Source organism: Rousettus aegyptiacus, unplaced genomic scaffold (assembly GCF_014176215.1).
Source record: "Rousettus aegyptiacus isolate mRouAeg1 unplaced genomic scaffold, mRouAeg1.p scaffold_m13_p_13, whole genome shotgun sequence".
Lineage (NCBI taxonomy): Eukaryota > Metazoa > Chordata > Mammalia > Chiroptera > Pteropodidae > Rousettus > Rousettus aegyptiacus.
Genome location: NW_023416288.1, coordinates 64084636 through 64098683, shown reverse-complemented (window position 1 = coordinate 64098683; position 14048 = coordinate 64084636). Strand labels below are relative to the sequence as shown.

General features: G+C 39.6%; 1 protein-coding gene across 6 annotated transcripts in view; it reads right to left on the bottom strand.

Moving 5' to 3' along the window:
* Positions 1-14048, bottom strand: part of GRM8 (glutamate metabotropic receptor 8) — a 674240-nt gene that overhangs the window by 625092 nt on the left and 35100 nt on the right. Inside the window, exon 1 of one of the 6 annotated variants that reach the window (XM_036230955.1) lies at positions 5473-5689. The exons of the other annotated variants lie outside the window; for them this stretch is intronic. The gene's annotated coding sequence lies outside the window, so the exon portion shown is untranslated. Of the gene's footprint in view, positions 1-5472; positions 5690-14048 lie in introns of those variants that run through there. 6 annotated transcript variants of the gene reach the window in all.

Sequence of the window (14048 nt, the reverse complement as noted above, 5' to 3'; positions counted from 1 at the left end):
TTCTTTGGTGGATTTCCAAAAGTAATCAATACTTTGGGAGCTCTTACATGTAGATATTGTCAGATTTAATTTCCACTTGCAACAGGATTACAGTAAAGTTCTAAGACCTCTTACTAATATTTATTTTCAAGCTAAAGCAACATCTAAAATCAGCTGCCAAAAGATGCCATCTCAAATCTGATGTTTCAGGAACAAACTCTGGCAGAGAATGTGTGTCTGTATGTACTTATGCATATGTGTTTTGTGTGTATATTATACTTAATCATGAGTTCTATATCCTGAAAATTATAAACATGACTACAAAAACAGAACTTTCAAAATTCTTAATGCACTTCAGTTTACTTGTTTACAAATAAATATTGCTAAGAGAACCATCTCTTAATGCCTACTGTGTATCAGAAAAGATAGCGCTTTCTGTATATATTCCTATTCCTTACAATAACCCTACAGGTATTTATTACTCATTCCCATTTTACCAATATATAGACTCCAAGGAGTTTAAGTAATTAGTCATTTAAGACCTAGTAAATCAGGTGAGGCAGAATTTGGACTCAAATTCACATAACTCTGAAGCCTGCTTCCACACAAATAAAATGTTCATTCATTCATTGATATAAGATCATGAACTTCTTCTTCTTAGCCTTCTTAAAAATTAATCATCTATTCTCTTCTTTTGATATCCCTTTGACCTAACAGTGATTAACAGACATAGAGGTCAAATGCTACCTATCAGCACCATGAATTACATTTCAGGAGATACGGTTCAATCCATCTAGTAACTGGACATCTAATAGAGATCCATATTATAAATTAAATTATATTTTATGGATAGGTAAATATTACCAAGTATGTTTCCACATTTTCGTATTAGAGAACAGATATTTAAGAAAACAGATGACTAAATTTGAAACTTTAAAGGGTTAAACTGTGCATGAATTGGTTTAAGGAAGGAAGGAAAGGAGAGTAGGGCAGGTAGATGAGAAAGAAGGGGGAAAAAAAGAGAAACTCTTCATAACTAGAAAAGGAATCTCCTAACTGTAGAATTTTTTAATTCTTATTTTTATAAAATTACTTAAATGTAATTCATATAAAAAGGGATTAAATTGAACATTTTTAAAATATTACATATGCTAAATATGAGCCATGGTCAAAGTATCAGAGCTCTAATTGATTGTGGAGTTCACTGACTAATTCACATTTCCATGGCATAAAAGAATGTGGCAGCCAAGGCATGCGGTTAATGTACATAATATTCACTGAGTTGTAGACAGAAAGCATAAACACTAGAAAGCAGCTTTCACTATTCTGTAATATTCTACATCGAGCTGCTTATGCAAGACTTTATGAAACATAGTATATGACATAACAATTTCCAATGCATTATTATACATATCTGACTCTCGTTTTTGCCTTTGGATGCTCCTGACAGAGCACAATGGCTTCGCAGTTTTACTGTACAGAAGCCGTGGGGTCAGAAAGCAGCTACCCTGTTCTGCGGGAAGACACTAGAAGAGCTTGATATCAGAGAGTCAGGGGTTCCACTGAGGTTTCCAAAAGTGCATCAGTTGCCATTAGAAACTTAGCCTTCAGATGCGCATTTTACCAAGTGTTCAGAGGGTGATGAACGGATCTTTTACTTTATTCGCCATCTGTGAATTTTAAAGCTGTTAAAGGCACTTTTTAGTCTTTATTTCCATGATACTCCTGATCACATTTGCTAGTTAGATGTGCTCACTAATATATTTTTCAGTTCTATAGAGAAAACTGTACTGATGCATCCCCGATTTGGCTTTAATGCACATTGCTCTTTCTTTCTTATAATATATCAGGTAAAATAAACTAGCTTGAAACTCTGGCCTTCTGAAGTGTTTCGAATAATTATTTTCATTTCTTCATGACCAATAGCTTACACTAGAAAGCTGTTAATACATTTGAGTAGAATTTGTGTTCTCAATTCAACCCACACTAGGCTGAAAAGACACAGAGAAGAAACATGGCCTTCTTGGACAGCCTGAATCAATAAGTTGTTACTCTTTGGCAAATGTAGCTTATGTTCAAATGGCATCATTTCCATTCCTCTTTGCAGTCTGAGCCTAGAAAACTACTGTTATAGGAGCTACAGGATTACACTGACAGCTGTCACACAGGCAGTACCCACTCATTTTCGATAACCTCCGCCTTTTTTCATTTGTTGGTGTTCTGAAAGACAAAATTGTGCTGACCCTGATTGTATGAGACCAAAAAGAAAAGAGCCATTGTATTTTACCTGATGCTTTGGTCTGAGTTTCTTTCAACAATGAGAATGCTGCACCACAGTACAGCTGGCCCTGTAAGTTATGTTTCCAGTAGTAGAGTCATTCAATAGATTCAGTTCATACCTACAGAGCACCTACTGTGTGCTGAGTACTTTTCTAGATGCTTGTACAACAATGAACAAAAGCCAGTTGCCGGCCTTGTATAGCTTTAATTCGAGGGGGTGGGATGGCAGAAGACGGAATATATGTATTAAAAAAGTATATAAACAAATAAATAAGATAGTGGTACAACCTTGGAAAAAAAACAAAGCTAAGGCAACGGGTTAGAGCAGTGTTTCCCAACCTGGGCACTACTGACATTTTCAACCAGATAATTCTGTGTTGAAGGGAGCTGTTTTGTGCATTATAAGATATTTAGCATCATGACTGGCCTCTACCCACTGGCACCTCCCCACCCCAAAAATGTCTCCAGATGTTGGTTAATGTTCTTGGGGAACAAAATCACTCTCAGTTGAGAACCACAGAGATAGACCGGCCCAGGGAGGGGAGGCTGATGAGTGACAAGTCTGAGGAGAGATGACTCTTGAGCTGAGACAAAAAATGAGAAAGAGACAGTTTTAGGATGATTTGGAGGAAGAGTATTTATGTAGAGAAAACAGCCAGAGCAAGGCCCTGACATGAGAGCGAGCTGCCATGTCTGAGGCCTGTGTTTGAAGCTTGCAACAAAACTACCACCAAATTTCTCATGATAAGTAATTTTTTGTCTCACATTTGTGAATGCTATTAAATAGAACATAATCATAGCGTTTTAGAATTAAGGCCCTGTATGTATTTCAAATATTGCAAGTTTCACCAGCCCTAAAACAAAATGTAGTCACAATTCCATTAATGCTCGAATTATTAGGGATCAGGCTTCCTTTGAAGTCTCCTTCAATTATTTTGGGGGTACATCAGATGTCGATTAACATCCAATAAGCACAGAACTAATTACTTATGGTCCTCCACTCTGCCCTTTTTGCTAGTCTTCTCCTGGGGAGCCAGGTGAGAGACGTGGCTCACTGCCATGTCTCCAGGGCCACCGTGACATCACTGCCTTTCTGGAGCTATCCTCTCCACTGCTGCCCTGCGGCTCTCCAGTGTACTCAGCTGGAGGCACTGGGAGCACCCAGGGTGTCAAATCTTCCCTGGGGTCTATGGCAGATAACAAGAGGAAGGTGGAGGCTCACCACTTGGTCATGTTACAGTTGGTCACCTGCGTCCTACAGCTCTTTCCTGCCCCAACTTCCACAGAGTCTTTCACAATGCTACTCCTTTCTCTCCTGACCTTTACTTCCCTCCAGCTTACTCTAAAGTTTTCTATGTCTTAATAGAATATCAAATAATATTAATCAGCAAGGGAGGGAAGAAATTAAATAAAGATGAAACTTTTATTAAAACATTAATCATAAATGCTGACTTATTGATTCAATAAACATTTACTGAATATCAGCTATGAGCCAAGTACCACTCTGGGCTATAGAAACATAGATAATAAACCTAACATGTAAGAAATACCAGCCATCACGCTAAGACTCTTGACCTCTCATCAACGATCCACACCACAACCTTGTGAGGAAGGTGCTACTGCAATGGCTGCAATACAGACGATGCAGCAGAGGCAGTAACGAGCGGTTTAACTTAGATAGCGAATACGCAGCCAGGATTTGTACCCCACACTGAGACCCCTGAGCCTGTCCTGCGCCACCTCCCTCACAGAACTCAAGATCCCTTCAGGGGGCATACCCCTAAATAAATAAAGCTTTCTCGTTAGCCTCAAATCTCACAGACCTGCCATTCTCCAGGCCTCTAACCACTTGATTTTGTATACCTGACATGATCTCTTATTACCGGCCTCTCCTCCCCTCTCTCTGCCACTTATCACAGCAGTCACTTGTTTTCAGTCATCTCATTAGAGAGCAACATTGAGTTTTCCAGCCTGTGGGCTGCCTGAATTTCTTTTCGTTTTCCTGTTATTTGAGTTTTTGCCTTGAATGCCTAGCTTTTCCTTGGGGATACCTAGTTCCCAATTCTATTTTCCACAGAAGTTTTACCCTAGAATGTCTAATAGTGTGTGTTTGTTTCAACAGCAGAGATATAAATTCTTAAAATAGAGGTTCTGCTTGGTGCTGCTATGCTGTGTTCATTTAAATATAGTTCACATTTCTCCCCTCTCTCTACCCCAAAAGGATTTAGCACCTCAAACAAAACCCTGCACCTTCAGTTTGCACTCCAAGAGTGCTGAGAAATGAATTCACCTGGAAAATTCATTTAAGAAGGAGCAAGGACACATAGCAGCTGCTGGGAAGAAATTACCCTAGAACCAGGGCCAAATGGTAAATCGGAAAGGAAGCTCATTAAAATCCCACCAAAGTCAAGAATATGCTGTCCAATATGCAGCCCAGCCAAGATCTCAGCTGCTGAGTTTTCAGTGAAAGAAGAACACTGAGGTAACAGAAGGGCACTCGCCCCCCAGAAACTCTGGTAATTTTGCAGCCTCTGCTGCACTATTTGCCACATTCCTCCCTGTCCAGGTCTAAATTCCAACCTTGAGAGCTGGAAACAGTTTCCAGGGTGGTAGGAGTACAGCGAACCAAGGGGATTTCAGCATCTTCCACAAAGGCTCTTGTAGGGACTAAGACCAGTGTGGAGTGTTGGAGAAGATAGGGAGTAAAGTCCTTTGGGGATTCTAATTCATCCAAGGGGACATTCCCTTGAGGTCCAGCTCATCTGGGCCTCGGTAACTAGCCTGGAATAGCTCCATCTTCCCTGAGAGTCCTCTGGCTATGGCACATTGAATTAAAGAGGATATTTAGGGCTTTCCAAGAAAGACAGTGTTAGGCACTAACCGTGAACTCTCAAAAATACAAGCTGAAGAATGAGTGACTATACCGTATTACCAGGGCAACAAGTCAGGGACACACTCTAGTTTAGGGTCCCTATAGAATGGCAGCATCCACACGCACACAGTTCACCCACTACCTCCACCCCAGAGAAAGCTACAAGCCCCTGGAGTCCAGGCAAGCAAGCCTTTCATTAGAAGTGAGAGTGTTCCTAACCCTGTAAAGAGTTTGAGTATTAGACTCTAAGGATAAGAGTGAAACCAGCTTTTAAAAAGGTAAAAGTCCCTGATTAATCAAGAGAGACAGAATTCTTTTCCCTACTTTCAAGACAAACTCACAGTAGCTCTGTGCCTGGATTACAAAGCCACACCACAAAGATGTCGATTCTTTCTCTGTGGGAAGTTGCTGAAAGAAAAGCAAGAATTTAGGCATTACAAATTAGATTAGACCCATTCACATACACATACATGTGAATAAATATAGTGATATAGATTTACATACTATCTTTGTTTAAAAAATACTTTCATATTTCTGATGTTTTACCTCCCAAGTCCCCTGTAAGTTAGGCATTGGCTAAAAAGCTCTGGGTTCAGTCCAAAGGAGAATGTTCTAACCCTGTGAAATATCAAGCAATGGAGGAAACTGTGTTGTAAGGGGAGTAACCTCTGTTCTAACATTCAAACCAAAATTGGATGGTCATATCCTACAGTTGCTTTCAAGCAGCGGTCTCCAACCTTTTTTGCACCAGGGACCAGTGCTCCTATGAGAATCTAATGCCCAATGATCCGAGGTGGAGCTGAAGTGTTGATGCTAGCGCTGGGGAGCGGCTACAAATACAGATGAAGCCTCGCTCGCTTGCCTGCTATTCGCCTCCTGCTGTACAGCCCGGTTCCTAACAGATCACAAACGGTATCATTCTGTGGTCCAGGGGTTGGGAATCCCTGCTTTAGAGAATTCTAGTAATTTGGGCAGGAGGTGAGAATAAATGACTCCTAAGTTTTCTTCCAGTCCTGATGTATATGAGGAATCTTTTTAATTATAAAAGCACCCAAAAGTAAAGTGATCAATGACTTTGCCCTAGTCACACAATCAGACCTCAACTGCATGATCCTCAACATCATCACCAGTAAACTCAGCCTCATGACATCGGCGGGAAACTGGCATTGACTATAAAAAGTTCCTTTAAGGTTTCATAGATAATTGGCACAAATAAAAGGGCTCAACATCTGATGGATATGCTTTCACATATTGTGTAAAGTGATCAACTCAGTAGAGGTTCTACATTAGACTGAGACTGTTTCATAAACTTCTGAAAGCCAATATACAGAGTATCTCAAAGTTAGTATAGTAGAACATTCTAGGACACTATATTCCAGTATTTGGGATAATTGGATTAAACTAATAATTTGACTGTTAGCCTCATAATCAAACATAACGGCAGCATTTATTTGGCTGGGTCAGTCTCATAACTTAACCACAAGAAAAATAAGAATTTTTTTCCATCATAAAGATCACAACCTTACATAATGGCCTCCCTTGCATAACAGTCACACCCCTATTTTTGGACTGGCAGAGCCAGCATAAAAGGTGTCATCGTTACACAAACAAATACGGCACTTTAGAGGTATTTTTAAAGACAAAAATACATTTTCAATTTTATTACTACTTTTCAAATAGCAGAGGCTAGATAAGGTTCCCAGTGCCTTGCTTCACTGCTTTTGAAGCTGTTGCGACAGTGACCCAACCGACGTCAGCCATGTATTTTACCTAAACACAGGATTTCCCAGGAAGTCTGAGGCTATTTGGGTCAAGTTCCTAAGGTTTTTTTATTCAGAGCCTGATAATACAGCTTTCATGTTGTATGAGCACATGAGGACATGGTGCTATCTTTCAACTGAGGCATAAAGACCAAGATAACAAACTACTTGTATTCATTTTCAAGTTTTCCTATCATTACAGCTAAAGAAATGAAAACTACTTCCAACCTTCCTGCTTCTATTAATACACACCGTGAACTTTGATGCAAATGTCAGACATGCTCACTTTAGGCTTCTGGTCAAATTTACATGAGGATAATTAAATTCTGAATTTCTAAATCCCCTCTATAAATTCAACAGCTATAATATATTTCTTGGACTGTTGTTTACTATTGCTCTAACTACTCAATAGCTGTTAATTTTGTAATTCTCTGGATGTTAAGGCTATAACAAGCATACAAAGGGATATGACTGTGGATAAACTCAAAGCCTAATGACACTACCGTGATGTTATACACACCCACGTTCCTCTCGCCCTCACAACATAGCCCTCTGCTTCAAGAGGCTCACTTCTCCAAACACATGGTGACCTTCAGTCAATTTTTCTTCCCTACACTCTCCTTAGTTAGATGTGTTCTAACACGGTAGTCACTAAACATGTAGCCACGGAGCACTTGAAATGTGGCTAGTGCTAATTAAGACGTTCTGTAAGTATAAAATTACACACCAGATTTCAAAGACTTAGTATGAAAAAAAAGTGAAATATCTAAATAATTTTTATATTTGTTGAAATAAGAATATCTTGGGTATCTATAGGATTAAATAAAACATATATACTAGAAATTTTAAAATTTCTTTGTGTGTGGCTCACATTATATTTCTGTTAGAGAGTGTTAAGTTAGATGCTTTTAGATTCTGACTCAACTCCACTGAGCCTTCTTCAATTAAACTAAGTAGTCTTCTAATTTTATCCTTCATGTCTCTTAATCTTTTTCAATCTTTTTGTCTTTCTGTGCCACGTCCTGGGTAATTTCTCATATTTATCTTCCAAATCACTGATTTTTTTTTTCTTCACTGGGTCTAATCTGTTCTTAATCCATCCATTCCATTAGGTTTTGTATGTTTCTTTTGACATTTTTGAATATGGTTTTATTTGTTGAATTTCCACACAAGACTTCACCTAAGTTAGAAAAAGGTTGGAAACTCATACAGTTTCTACTAATGCTGAACATATGAGTACTCAATGACCTAGAAATTCCACTCCTAGGTATAAACAAACAAATGAATAGATAATAGCCAAAAGCTGGAAATTACCCAAATGCTCTTAGGTAGTTGGGTGGATAAACAAATTGTGGTATATTTACACAATGGAATACTACCTGAAATAACAAGAAGCAAACTGCAACTATATAGAAAAATATAAATTTTATTTTTTTATTATTTTCATATTGGGAGATAAAAGCTATATATAAAAGAGCATATACTATATAAAATGATTTACAAAATGGTTTTTAAAAAATGGTTTTAAAAAATGGTATTAGAATTTAGGATATTAGTGGTTGCTCTTGGAGTAGGGACATTATCTAGAAGAGTACAATAAGATGGCTTCTGAGATCTGATAATGATCTTTTTCTTGAGCTGAATACTAGTTACACAGTACATTTAATTTGTGAAAATTCATCAGGTTATATACTTATGATTTTTATACTTTTCTATGTGTAAGACTAATGATATTGAAAATTCAAAACCCTTATCTGTCAGATTTTCAAAAAACAATAATTGGTGGTTAAACCTTTTTTTCTCTTTGAGTTTCCAATTTCAAATATAATATTCTTAATTACAGAATTTCATTTGGGTTCTTTTCTCAGATTCTGCCTACTCATTCTTAATAGCTTCTTGTTCCTTGCTTATGTTTTAAATGCTGTCTTTTATTTCTGTAAAAGTCTTAAAGACAGTTAGTTTATAGTCTGACTCGGAAAATTCTTATGTTGAAGTCCTTGGGAAGTCTAATTCTATGGTTTTTTTGTTTTGATTTATGACTTATGTACTGTGTGTAATTGGTAACTTTTTATTGTGAATTCATATGTGGCTGATCTCAATTTGTGGGAACCCGATAGAGTCTCGGCTGTGGGTACAGTCCTCCAAAGAAGACTCTCATCTAATTTTGACTCTCTCACACTAAAATCACCTTAACCCAATTCTTTCACTTGAAGTTTCCTGAACAGCAAATGTAGATAATATAAATTTAAACGCGAGACCTTCATGAGATCAGAATTCTCAAGAGAAACTCTTTTTATCCCCTCATCCAAGCCAAAGCTGGAACAAATAATTTTTCATAGCAGCAGTCTTTGCCAGATGCATTTTTTCTAGCCCGCCTTTTCACTGAGGTTAAGATCTTTAAGATTCCTGGCTTTTGTGAGCTCTTAGTCTTGACTCCCCATCTTGTTGTTCCATGACCTTTTCCCCTATTTCACAACCCACCCACACTCACCCCTGGTGTGTGGCAGTTAAAACCAAGGTTCCAGGTTTGCATTTTCACACACACACCTCCAGGCAGCCCATAGCTTAGGTGCTCACTCACCACCCTGATGTTAGCTCTCTCTTCACTTTTGGCTCCTGTGAATTTACGTTAAATTTTAATGAGCTTAGCTACATATTTTTCTATGCTATTCAGCACTTCTCACAGTGTGTGTGATTACAAGAGTTTCTCAAAATATTCAGTCTTCGGTGATACCTGAGGTAGAAGTACACCAGGCCTTTGCTATCTGATGCTTAAAGGCTAGTGAGACAACATAGCTATAACTTCAGGGGCTTTGGAGAAGCCTCACTGTTAGCTCCCAGCTTAACTATACAAGAATTTTATAGAACTAAAAAATGTTTGAAGTGAACTGAGATAATCTGGGATGAGCTGGGATGTCAACCAATTTATTTTCACAATATGCTACCACCTACCATTTAATGGACTTGCTAAAAAATCACCCAACAGAGAGAACCTTGCCACTTCTTTATTCTAAAGGATAAAAGAATTCAGAAACCATTTATTTAAAAAACAAATACTTACCAAGAACCTACTCTTTGCCGGGCACAGTACAAAGTTCTAGGAATCTAAAAGTAATTAAAACATGAACTTGGCCCTCGATGAATTTAGCAAGAATGCCTAAAAATTTTTTTCTTTAAGTGCAAACTGATCTCAACATAAAGATTACCTGGTGTTAAGAATATGAGGACAAGGCAAAGTTCATTAGATAAAAGTGATGTTTAAAATGTGAGTTTTACCATGCCATGTTCCTGCTTAAGCACCTCTGATGGCTTCCCATTGCTCCTAAACTATCGTCCAAACTCTTGTGCAGCCTCCAAGGCCCTATGAGATGCGGCCCTGCCTGCCTCCCACTCTTCACCGGACACCACCCTCCTCATTCACTTCATTCTCTCCAACTGGCTTCCTTCTGTTCTTCAAAGATGCCTCGTTCATTCTCGTTTCAGCTCATTTACACATACTCTTCTTTTCATCTAGAACATATACTCTTCTCTCAGATCTATGGGTCCTATGTCTCATTATCTGGGTGTCAACTCAAATGAGAAACCCTTTGAGAAGACCCTTCCCCGACTGCCCAGTCAAAAGGAGCCCCACCGCCAAATCATTCATCCAGTACATCACTCTTTCTTCAATTTTCTTCATAGGACATATCAATATTTTACATTACCTAGTTTCTTATGTATTTTCTCATTTATTAAGCTTTGCTTTTCTCTGTATCCTCTTAATGAACCTGATACGTAAAGTGAGTGCTCTGTTCCTACAAGAGAATTAAATGAATAAGTGGTCAAAGATGTCTGCAAGTGTGAAATATAGAGTGGTGTCCACTTGTGACGTAATTGCACCCTAGGAAATAAAGTGGCAAAAAGTTTCAGTTAAGTTCAATAAGTGCCATAAGGTTCAGTAGTGGCTAAACAAGGAATAATGAACTCTGTTGAGAGCAAGTGTGGGAAACAGGCAGAGAAACTGTCCCAGAAGAGGCAACTTACAAAAGACCCTAAAAAACAAGTAGGCAATTACTGGCTGGACGTGGCGGAGAAGAGCATCCAGACAGAAAAAGAGCACATGCAGGGCAGGCAGGCGAGGGACTCCTCCTTCCTTTATGCTGTCACTCTAAATTCATAGAATACAGAACTTTTGAAAGGGTTCGAGTACTGGCCCCTTGTCCAGAGGTGCCCAGGGTATCTAACGTCAAAGCCCTATTGTGGACTTTGCTGCCAACTATTCATGTGATTTTTAAGCAAGTTATTTCACTCCTTCAGTCCTCATTTTCCGCATCTACATAACCAGGGTGTGAATCAAGGATCTAAGATCCCTTTCAGCCCTAAAAGTCTTTTAGGTACTCCTGTGTTTGCTCCTGAACACATTCTAAAATTGCTGATACTGAAGTATGAAACATAAATTCCGTTCAATGGTTAATTATTTTTTGCTGGTTTATTTTCTTGGTTTTTTAATGACTAAGAGAGTCTACAGAACACGTGCTGCACTCCGTTGGCTGATTATGGCTTAATGCATAAATTAATTATGAAATGCAGCTGTGGATTTTGGTAAATTCTAAAGCCTCGTTCACACTGCCTTCAGCCAGTCAGCCTTGCCAGGATGGGCATAGGGAAGGGAGGCTGATTCAGACCTCTGACTCCCACGCCACAGAGCTTCTCAATGTGGGATCTACGAACCGCCCATCCCATATCAGCTACAGTCCTTGTGAAAAATTCAGGTTCCTAGGTCCAACCAGCCACCATTCCCCCAGGCCCAATTGAATTAGAATCTCTAATGAATGGGGCCCAGAAGTCTTCGCCACTAATAAGAATGCAAGATAAATTTTTTCTTATACACCCTCAAGTAGAGAATCACCACCTCTTAGCTTCACTCTGTTTTGTGACAAACGCACTAATGATAAGAGTGACTAGCATTTATGGAGGGCTTATTATGTGCCATCACCTATAGCAGGCTTCTCTGACTTCCTTTCTTGCCCCTCAACAGTGTTACACAACTGACCCAAGCTCACATAGCAGTCGGTTGGGGGAGTCAGGATTTGAGTCCACGTTTCTGACTCCAGAACCCATGTCCTCAACTGCTAACTCGACTATAACAGGATCTGGTGCTTAAGAGCTGCCGACGGACCCAGTATCACACACGATGAGTTCAAACCCCAACTGTGCCATTTACTAGCTGTGTGCCCTTGGACAAGTACTTTTTATAAGGTGGGACTAATCAGTGTTCTTATCTCATAGGGTGCATGGTTGTGAAAAATAATTGAGGTGATCCATAGAAAGTGTTTGGAAGAGAACCTGGCACATGACAAGCACTCAATAGGCGTTAGCCATTACAATCCCACCTCTCCTTTCTCCAGCCGTGTGGCTCATCAGTGCTTGTCACTGGTCCCAAAGGAGATCTCTGGCAAGCCTGAGAATACAGATCTGAAAAAAAGCCTATCCCCTCTGCTGGAAAACAACCCATGGTACATATTCCACTGATAGCGGGTCAGTAGTGGGATCTTTGGAGATGAAGGAGCGCACATTATTTGAACTTAAATGTTCAAAGGGCGTCAACTCCTTTCTAGCACAGAACACTTTCAGCCTTGATGCTTGTTTTCTTTCATGTCTCCTAATGGTTCTGTCTGTCGTTATGAACCTTTCAGTTCTGCTTCGACCAAGCCCAAAGGGATTCCATCCTTTAATCCTCAAAATAGTTTGTCTTTATAGTTTGGCAGGTAAGAGTTGGTTGCGGCGGTAACTCCTGAAAACTGACTCTCATTATGCCAAGAACTGCAACGTGTCGCTGCATCAAAGCGTGAGCGATAACAAACACTTTCAGATGGCGAGAACTGCTCTTTTACAACCTGTCTTCCAAGTGCCCTCTTGACACAGAAGAACTTTTTTGACTACCATCAATCATCATTAGTAGCAAATGGTGGTTTCTGCCCGGGTGACATCTCAGCCAAGGAAGGAAGCTTCATCCTTAGAATGTCAGCTACTGCAAGATTGAAATATGGAAAACACTAAATACTTTTGTCTTCCATGGCAAAACTTATTCCATAAGTCATGTTTTTACTAAATCTCCTATAAAGGTACTTAAAATTACTAATTTTTCTTTCTAAATGAAACTATTTTACAGTCATGCATAGAATTTTAAATAAGCCACTACTTCTGACCAGATATTTCAAGTGCTTGGAGAAAAGGGAGTCAGCGGAAAAAACAGCATTGCCACACTATCCTCACGCAAATCCAGTGATGGGTCTGTGAGCTTCCACATTCATCCCGAAAGCTCCATCCACAGGAGACAAGGCATCGGAGGTCCGCGAGTCCTAGGACACCACAAATCTGCTCACCACCAGCAGACTGACTCCTCTTTTGAAAAAGTCAGTCCACTAAGCAACAGCCAAATGTGGCAGGACCCACACAAGCAGGCAGCCTGCTCCTTATCAAGATTTCCTTTTGCTGTACCAAGCTGAGACTCTCCCCCTCCCTTCACCCTTGAATGGGACCGAGGCCTTGTTAAATGCAAAACCCTTTGAAAATTGGGAAAAGATACTGGTCCCATAAAAATCCAATCTTTTTTAAAATTAATCAAGCTCAAAAACTTCTTAGGAACTTCCAGCTCTAGATAGTCAATGCTTGGCTTGTTGGTGAAAGCCAACATAGGTAATAGTGCCTAAAGAAAAAGCCTGCTAAGGTTTCTTTCAGAACCTACTATGAGGCTAGACCATTCAGCTTAAGATTTGACTCCACAGCGATTGTTTCCAAACTGGGAGGGTGTCCAGGATGAGCTAAGTTTGAGAGTGGTAAAAGCTTTGTAATCAAAAGGCCTGCATGAAAGGAGCCTCCCCAGAAGCTCCCTGTAATCAAACAGGTCAACAGCCAAACCGGGTACAGGGATCAGCACTGGACCTATGCCACTATCTCAGCAAGAGTAACTAAGCAAAACATTAACCACTTATGTCACACAACAATGAAACAGTCTCATTAGAAACTTCTGTCCTACAGAAAGAAACTCTGTATTAGAGGCACGAGCTCCACTATCCTGAAGAAGTCCAAGGACTGACATTACTGAGGTTTTCACTCCATTCTCCTAACTTCACCTGTTCCCATTACTTCCTACAGCTGTCCAGTTCCTACATATG